The sequence below is a fragment of the Culex pipiens genome, unplaced genomic scaffold (assembly GCF_016801865.2).
Source record: "Culex pipiens pallens isolate TS unplaced genomic scaffold, TS_CPP_V2 Cpp_Un0170, whole genome shotgun sequence".
NCBI lineage: Eukaryota > Metazoa > Arthropoda > Insecta > Diptera > Culicidae > Culex > Culex pipiens.
This window is the reverse complement of record NW_026292987.1, coordinates 15,001-23,462: the sequence shown is the minus strand read 5'-3', so window position 1 is coordinate 23,462 and position 8,462 is coordinate 15,001.

Here is an 8,462-nt window from a genome sequence, read left to right as displayed (position 1 = left end):
ATTTAAGAATTTAAGAATTTTAAGAATTTAAGAATTTAAGAATTTAAAGAATTGTAAGAATTAAGAATTTAAGAATTTAAGAATTTAAGAATTTAAGAATTTAAGAAATTTAAGAATTAAGAATTATAGAATTTAAGAATTTAAGAATTTAAGAATTTAAGAATTTAAGAATTTAAGAATTTAAGAATTTAAGAATTTAAGAATTTAAGAATTTAAGAATTTAAGAATTTAAGAATTTAAGAATTTAAGAATTAAAGAATTTAAGAATTTAAGAATTTAAGAATTTAAGAATTTAAGAATTTAAGAATTTAAGAATTTAAGAATTTAAGAATTTAAGAATTTAAGAATTTAAGAATTTAAGAATTTAAGAATTTAAGAATTTAAGATATTTAAGAATTTAAGAATTTAAGAATTTAAGAATTTAAGAATTTAAGAATTTAAGAATTTAAGAATTTAAGAATTTAAGAATTTAAGAATTTAAGAATTTAAGAATTTAAGAATTTAAGAATTAAAGAATTTAAGAATTTAAGAATTTAAGAATTTAAGAATTTAAGAATTTAAGAATTTAAGAATTTAAGAATTTAAGAATTTAAGAATTTAAGAATTTAAGAATTTAAGAATTTAAGAATTTTAGAATTTAAGAATTTAAGAATTTAGAAATTTAAGAATTTAAGAATTTAAGAATTTAAGAATTTAAATTTAAGAATTTAAGAATTTAAGAATTTAAGAATTTAAGAATTTAAGAATTTAAGAATTTAAGAATTTAAGAATTTAAGAATTTAAGAATTTAAGAATTTAAGAATTTAAGAATTTAAGAATTTAAGAATTTAAGAATTTAAGAATTTAAGAAATTAAGAATTTAAGAATTTAAGAATTTAAGAAATTAAGAATTTAAGAATTTAAGAATTTAAGAATTTTAGGACTTAAGAATTTAAGAATTTAAAAATTTAAGATTTTAAGAATTTAAGAATTTAAGAATTTAAGAATTTAAGAATTTAAGAATTTAAGAATTTAAGAATTTAAGAATTTAAGAATTTAAGAATTTAAGAATTTAAGAATTTAAGAATTTAAGAATTTAAGAATTTAAGAATTTAAGAATTTAAGAATTTAATAATTTAAGAATTTAAGAATTTAAGAATTTAAGAATTTAAGAATTTAAGAATTTAAGAATTTAAGAATTTAAGAATTTAAGAATTTAAGAATTTAAGAATTTTAAGAATTTAAGAATTTAAGAATTTAAGAATTTAAGAATTTAAGAATTTAAGAATTTAAGAATTTAAGAATTTAAAAATTTAAGAATTGAAGAATTTAAGAATTAAGAATTTAAGAATTTAAGAATTTAAGAATTTAAGAATTTAAGAATTTAAGAATTTAAGAATTTAAGAAATTTAAGAATTTAAGAATTTAAGAATTTAAGAATTTAAGAAATTAAGAATTTAAGAATTTAAGAATTTAAGAATTTAAGAATTTAAGAATTTAAGAATTTAAGAATTTAAGAATTTAAGAATTTAAGAATTTAAGAATTTAAGAATTTAAGAATTTAAGAATTTAAGAATTTAAAAATTAAGAATTAAGAATTTAAGAATTTGAGATTTTAAGAATTTAAGTATTTAAGAATTAAAGAATTTAATAATTTAAGAATTTAAGAATTTAAGAATTTAAGAATTTAAGAATTTAAGAATTTAAGAATTTAAGAATTTAAGAATTTAAGAATTTAAGAATTTAAGAATTTAAGAATTTAAGAATTTAAGAATTTAAGAATTTAAGAATTTAAGAATTTAAGAATTTAAGAATTTAAGAATTTAAGTAAGAATTTAAGAATTTAAGAATTTAAGAATTTAAGAATTTAAGAATTTAAGAAATTAAAGATTTAAGAATTTAAGAATTTAAGAAATTAAGAATTTAAGAATTTAAGAATTTAAGAATTTAAGAATTTAAGAATTTAAGAATTTAAGAATTTAAGAATTTAAGAATTTAAGAATTTAAGAATTTAAGAATTTAAGAATTTAAGAATTTAAGAAATTAAAAATTTAAGAAATTTAAGATTTAAGAATTTAAGAAATTAAGAATTTAAGAATTTAAGAATTTAAGAATTTAAGAATTTAAGAATTAAGAATTTAAGAATTTAAGAATTTAAGAATTTAAGAATTTAAGAATTTAAGAATTTAAGAATTAAGAATTAAGAATTTAAGAATTTAAGAATTTAAGAATTTAAGAATTTTAAGAATTTAAGAATTTAAGAATTTAAGAATTTAAGAATTTAAGAATTTAAGAATTTAAGAATTTAAGAATTTAAGAATTTAAGAATTTAAGAATTTAAGAATTTAAGAATTTAAGAATTTAAGAATTTAAGAATTTAAAAATTTAAGAATTTAAGAATTCAAGAATCTTAAAATTTAAGTATTTAAGAATTCAGAATTTAAGAATTTAAGAATTTAAGAATTTAAGAATTATAAGAATTTAAATTTAAGAATTTAAGAATTTAAGAATTTAAGAATTTAAGAATTTAAGAATTTAAGAATTTAAGAATTTAAGAATTTAAGAATTTAAGAATTTAAGAATTTAAGAATTTAAGAATTTAAGAATTTAAGAATTTAAGAATTTAAGAATTTAAGAATTTAAGATTTAATAATTTAAGAATTAAGAATTTAAGAATTTAAGAATTTAAGAATTTAAGAATTTAAGAATTTAAGAATTTAAGAATTTAAGAATTTAAGAATTTAAGAATTTAAGAATTTAAGAATTTAAGAATTTAAGAATTTAAGAATTTAAGAATTTAAGAATTTAAGAATTTAAGAATTTAAGAATTTAAGAATTTATAATTTAAGAATTTAAGAATTTAAGAATTTAAGAATTTAAGAATTTAAGAATTTAAGAATTTAAGAATTTAAGAATTTAAGAATTTAAGAATTTAAGAATTTAAGAATTTAAGAATTTAAGAATTTAAGAATTTAAGAATTTAAGAAATTAAGAATTTAAGAATTTAAGAATTTAAGAATTTAAGAATTTAAGAATTTAAGAATTTAAGAATTTAAGAATTTAAGAATTTAAGAATTTAAGAATTTAAGAATTTAAGAATTTAAGAATTTATTAATTTAAGAATTTAAGAATTTAAGAATTTAAGAATTTAAGAATTTAAGAATTTAAGAATTTAAGAATTTAAGAAATTAAGAATTTAAGAATTTAAGAATTTAAGAATTTAAGAATTTAAGAATTTAAGAATTTAAGAATTTAAGAATTTAAGAATTTAAGAATTTAAGAATTTAAGAATTTAAGAATTTAAGAATTTAAGAATTTAAGAATTTAAGAATTTAAGAATTTAAGAATTTAAGAATTTAAGAATTTAAGAATTTAAGAATTTAAGAATTTAAGAATTTAAGAATTTAAGAATTTAAGAATTTAAGAATTATAGAAATTAAGAATTTAAGAATTTATGAATTTAAGAATTTAAGAATTTAAGAATTTAAGAATATAAGAATTTAAGAATTTAAGAATTTAAGAATTTAAGAATTTAAGAATTTAAGAATTTAAGAATTTAAGAATTTAAGAATTTAAGAATTTAAGAATTTAAGAATTTAAGAATTTAAGAATTTAAGAATTTAAGAATAAAAGAATTTAAGAATTTAAGAATTTAACAATTTAAGAATTTAAGAATTTAAGAATTTAAGAATTTAAGAATTTAAGAATTTAAGAATTTAAGAATTTAAGAATTTAAGAATTTAAGAATTTAAGAATTTAAGAATTTAAGAATTTAAGAATTTAAGAATTTAAGAATTAAAAAAATTAAGAATTTAAAAATTTAAGAATTTAAGAATTCAAGAATTAAAGAATTTAAAATAATAAGAATTTAAGAATTTAAGAATTTAAGAATTTAAGAATTTAAGAATTTAAGAATTTAAGAATTTAAGAATTTAAGAATTTAAGAATTTAAGAATTTAAGAATTTAAGAATTTAAGAATTTAAGAATTTAAGAATTTAAGAATTTAAGAATTTAAGAATTTAAGAATTTAAGAATTTAAGAATTTAAGAATTTAAGAATTTAAGAATTCAAGAATTTAAGAATTTAAGAATTTAAGAATTTAAGAATTTAAGAATTTAAGAATTTAAGAATTTAAGAATTTAAGAATTTAAGAATTTAAGAATTTAAGAATTTAAGAATTTAAGAATTTAAGAATTTAAGAATTTAAGAATTTAAGAATTTAAGAATTTAAGAATTTAAGAATTTAAGAATTTAAGAATTTAAGAATTTAAGAATTTAAGAATTTAAGAATTTAAGAATTTAAGAATTTAAGAATTTATTAATTTAAGAATTTAAGAATTTAAGAATTTAAGAATTTAAGAATTTAAGAATTTAAGAATTTAAGAATTTAAGAATTTAAGAATTTAATAATTTAAGAATTTAAGAATTTAAGAATTTAAGAATTTAAGAATTTAAGAATTTAAGAATTTAAGAATTTAAGAATTTAAGAATTTAAGAATTTAAGAATTTAAGAATTTAAGAATTTAAGAATTTAAGAATTTAAGAATTTAAGAATTTAAGAATTTAAGAATTTAAGAATTTAAGAATTTAAGAATTTAAGAAGAATTTAAGAATTTAAGAATTTAAGAATTTAAGAATTTAAGAATTTAAGAATTTAAGAATTTAAGAATTTAAGAATTTAAGAATTTAAGAATAAGAATTTAAGAATTTAAGAATTTAAGAATTTAAGAAGGGGGTTATAAGAGGGAAGGGGGCAGGTGTTAAGAATGGTAGTGAAGGGAATGATGATGGTAAGGTGACAGTATATATTAGGAGGGATGGGGCGAGGGGGGACGGTATATTAGGATGAAGGGGGAGTGGGGAGTAGGGAGGTGAGTATTGAAGTGAATGGATAGAGTAGAGGGTTTCCTCAAAATCCTCCAGGTTGGGGGGGGGGGGGGGGGGGGGGGGGGGGCGGGGGGGGGGGGGGGGGGGGGGGGGGGGGGGGGGGGGGGGGGGGGGGGGGGGGGGGGGGGGGGGGGGGGGGGGGGGGGGGGGGGCGGGGGGGGGGGGGGGGGGGGGGGGGGGGGGGCGGGGGGGGCGGGGGGGGCGGGGGCGGGGGGGGGGGGGGGGGGGGGGGGGGGGGGGCGTGGGGGGGCGGGGAGGGGGCGGGCGGGCGGGGGGGGGCGGGAGGCGGGGGGGGCGGGGGGGGGGGGGCGAGGGGGGTGGGGCGGCGAGGGAGACGGGGGGGGGGGGCGGGGGGGGGAGGGCGGGCGGGTGCGGCGGCGCGGTGTGCGGGAGGGCGGGGCGGAGGGGGCGACGCTGAGCGGGGGCGTGGGGGGGGCGTGGGGCGGCGGGGGGGGGGCGGCGGCGCGCTGGGTCCGGGGGCGAGGGGCAGGGGGGAGGATGAAAGGTGCGCGGCGGTCACAAAGACCGCTAGCGGGCGGGGGGCGCGGCGTTACCGCGGCGCCCGGACGCGCCCGGCGGGGGGGGGGGGGGTGGGGGTGGGCTCCAAACCTCCAAACCTCCAAACCTCCAAAACCTTCCAAACCTCCAAACCTCCAACCTCCAAACCTCCAAACCTCCAAACCTCCAAACCTCCAAACCCTCCAAACCTCCAAAAACCTCCAAAACCTCCAAACCCTCCAACCTCCAAACCTCCAAACCTCCAAACCTCCAAACCCTCCAAACCTCCAAAACCTCCAAAACCTCCAAACCCTCTCCAAACCTCCAACCCTCCAAACCCTCCAAACCTCCAACCCTATCTCCCAAACCTTCCAAACCTCCAAACCCCCTCCAAACCTCCAAACCCTCCAAAACCTCTCCAACCTTTCCAAACCTCCAAACCTCCAACTTCCCATCCAAACCTCCCAAACCTATTACCGAAAAACCCCCCAAACCTCCCAAAAACCTCCAAACCTCCCAAACCACCAAACTCCACCCCCACCTGACCAAAACCTCCAAACCACCAAACTCATCCCAAAACCACCAAACCTCAAACCTCCAAACCTTTATCCCCTCCCCTCCTACCAAAAAAAACAACAACAACCGCCCAAGTTCCCCCTACCTGTCCCCCCACCCTTTCCGCACCCGGGCAAAGAACAATAGCACCCCCACTAAAAGTTACCCAACACAAATATCCAAACAATATGGTGATCAAACAAAAACTTAACGAAATGACCAAGAATAATAGACTATCCAGAAAAAAGATCCATAACTTACCTACAATAAAGCCACATGAGCCCCAGCTCACAAAAAACCGAAAAAAACGAAAATAAATAAATAAAAAATAAAAAATATAAGAATAAAAGAAAATAAAAAATAAGAAATAATAAGAAAAAAACAAAATAAGAAAAAAATTAAAAAAAAAAATATAAAAAATAATAAAAAAATATGAAAAAAAAAAATAAGAAATAAACAAAAAAAAAAATAAAAAATAAATAAAATAAAGAATAAGAAATAAAATAACATAAAAAAAAATAAAACATAAAAATAAAAGAAATATAAAAAAAAAGAAAATAAAGAAAAAAATAAAAGAAAAAAGAATAAAAAAATAAATAAAAATAAAAAATAAAGAATATAAAATAAGAATAAAATAAAAAATAATAAAAAAAGAATATAAAGAATTTAAGAATTTAAGAATTTAAGAATTTAAGAAATTAAGAATTTAAGAATTTAAGAATTTAAGAATTTAAGAATTTAAGAATTTAAGAATTTAAGAATTTAAGAATTTAAGAATTTAAGAATTTAAGAATTTAAGAATTTAAGAATTTAAGAATTTAAGAATTTAAGAATTTAAGAATTTAAGAATTAAGAATTTAAGAATTTAAGAATTTAAGAATTAAGAATTTAAGAATTTAAGAATTTAAGAATTTAAGAATTTAAGAATTTAAGAATTTAAGAATTTAAGAATTTAAGAATTTAAGAATTTAAGAATTTAAGAATTTAAGAATTTAAGAATTTAAGAATTTAAGAATTTAAGAATTTAAGAATTTAAGAATTTAAGAATTTAAGAATTTAAGAATTTAAGAATTTAAGAATTTAAGAATTAAGAATTTAAGAATTTGAGATTTTAAGAATTTGAGATTTTAAGAATTTAAGAATTAATAATTTAATAATTTAAGAATTAAAAATTAAACAATTAAGAATTTAAGAATTTGAGATTTTAAAAATTTGAGATTTTAAGAATTTAAGAATTTAAGAATTTAATTATTTAAGAATTTAAGAATTTAAGAATTTAAGAATTTAAGAATTTAAGAATTTAAGAATTTAAGAATTTAAGAAATTAAGAATTTAAGAATTTAAGAATTAAAGAATTTAAGAATTTAAGAATTTAAGAATTTAAGAATTTAAGAATTTAAGAATTTAAGAATTAAGAATTTAAGAATTTAAGAATTTAAGAATTTAAGAATTTAAGAATTTAAGAATTTAAGAATATTAAGAATAAGAATTTAAGAATTAAATTTAAGAATTTAAGAAATAATAATAAGAATTACGAATAAGAAATAATCAAATTAAAACTCAAACCTTCCAAATAACGCAAATACAAAACCTCCAAAACTCCAAACTCCAAACATCCAAACCTCCAAACCTCCAAACCTCCAAACCTCAAACCTCCAAACCTCCAAACCTCCAAACCTCCAAACCTCCAAACCTCCAAACCTCCAAACCTCCAAACCTCCAAACCTCCAAACCTCCAAACCTCCAAACCTCCAAACCTCCAAACCTCCAAACCTCCAAACCTCCAAACCTCCAAACCTCCAAACCTCCAAACCTCCAAACCTCCAAAACCTCCAAACCTCCAAACCTCCAAACCTCCAAACCTCCAAACCTCCAAACCTCCAAACCTCCAAACCTCCAAACCTCCAAACCTCCAAACCTCCAAACCTCCAAACCTCCAAACCTCCAAACCTCCAAACCTCCAAACCTCCAAACCTCCAAACCTCCAAAACCTCCAAACCTCCAAACCTCCAAACCTCCAAACCTCCAAACCTCCAAACCTCCAAACCTCCAAACCTCCAAACCTCCAAACCTCCAAACCTCCAAACCTCCAAACCTCCAAACCTCCAAACCTCCAAACCTCCAAACCTCCCAACCTCCAAACCTCCAAACCTCCCAAACCCCCACACCCTCCAAACCCCTCGTCCAAACCCTCCCAACCCCCCCCTAACCTCCCAACCTCCCAACCCTCCCAAACCTCCACAACCTCGCCAAACCCCCCCCAACTCCCCAAACCTCCCAACTCCCAACCTCCACAAACCCCCAAACCCCCCCAAACCCCCTCAACCTCCAAACCTCCACAACCCCACCCCAACCTCCACAACCTCCACAACCTCCCAACCTCCACAAACCCACCAACCCCCCAACCTCCAACCATCCAAACTCCCACCCAACCCCCACAACCCCCAACCTCCCAACCTCCACAACCCCCAACCTCCAACCCCCAAAACCTCCCAAAACCTCCAACCCCCCCCACCCTCCCACCTCCACAACCTCCCAACTC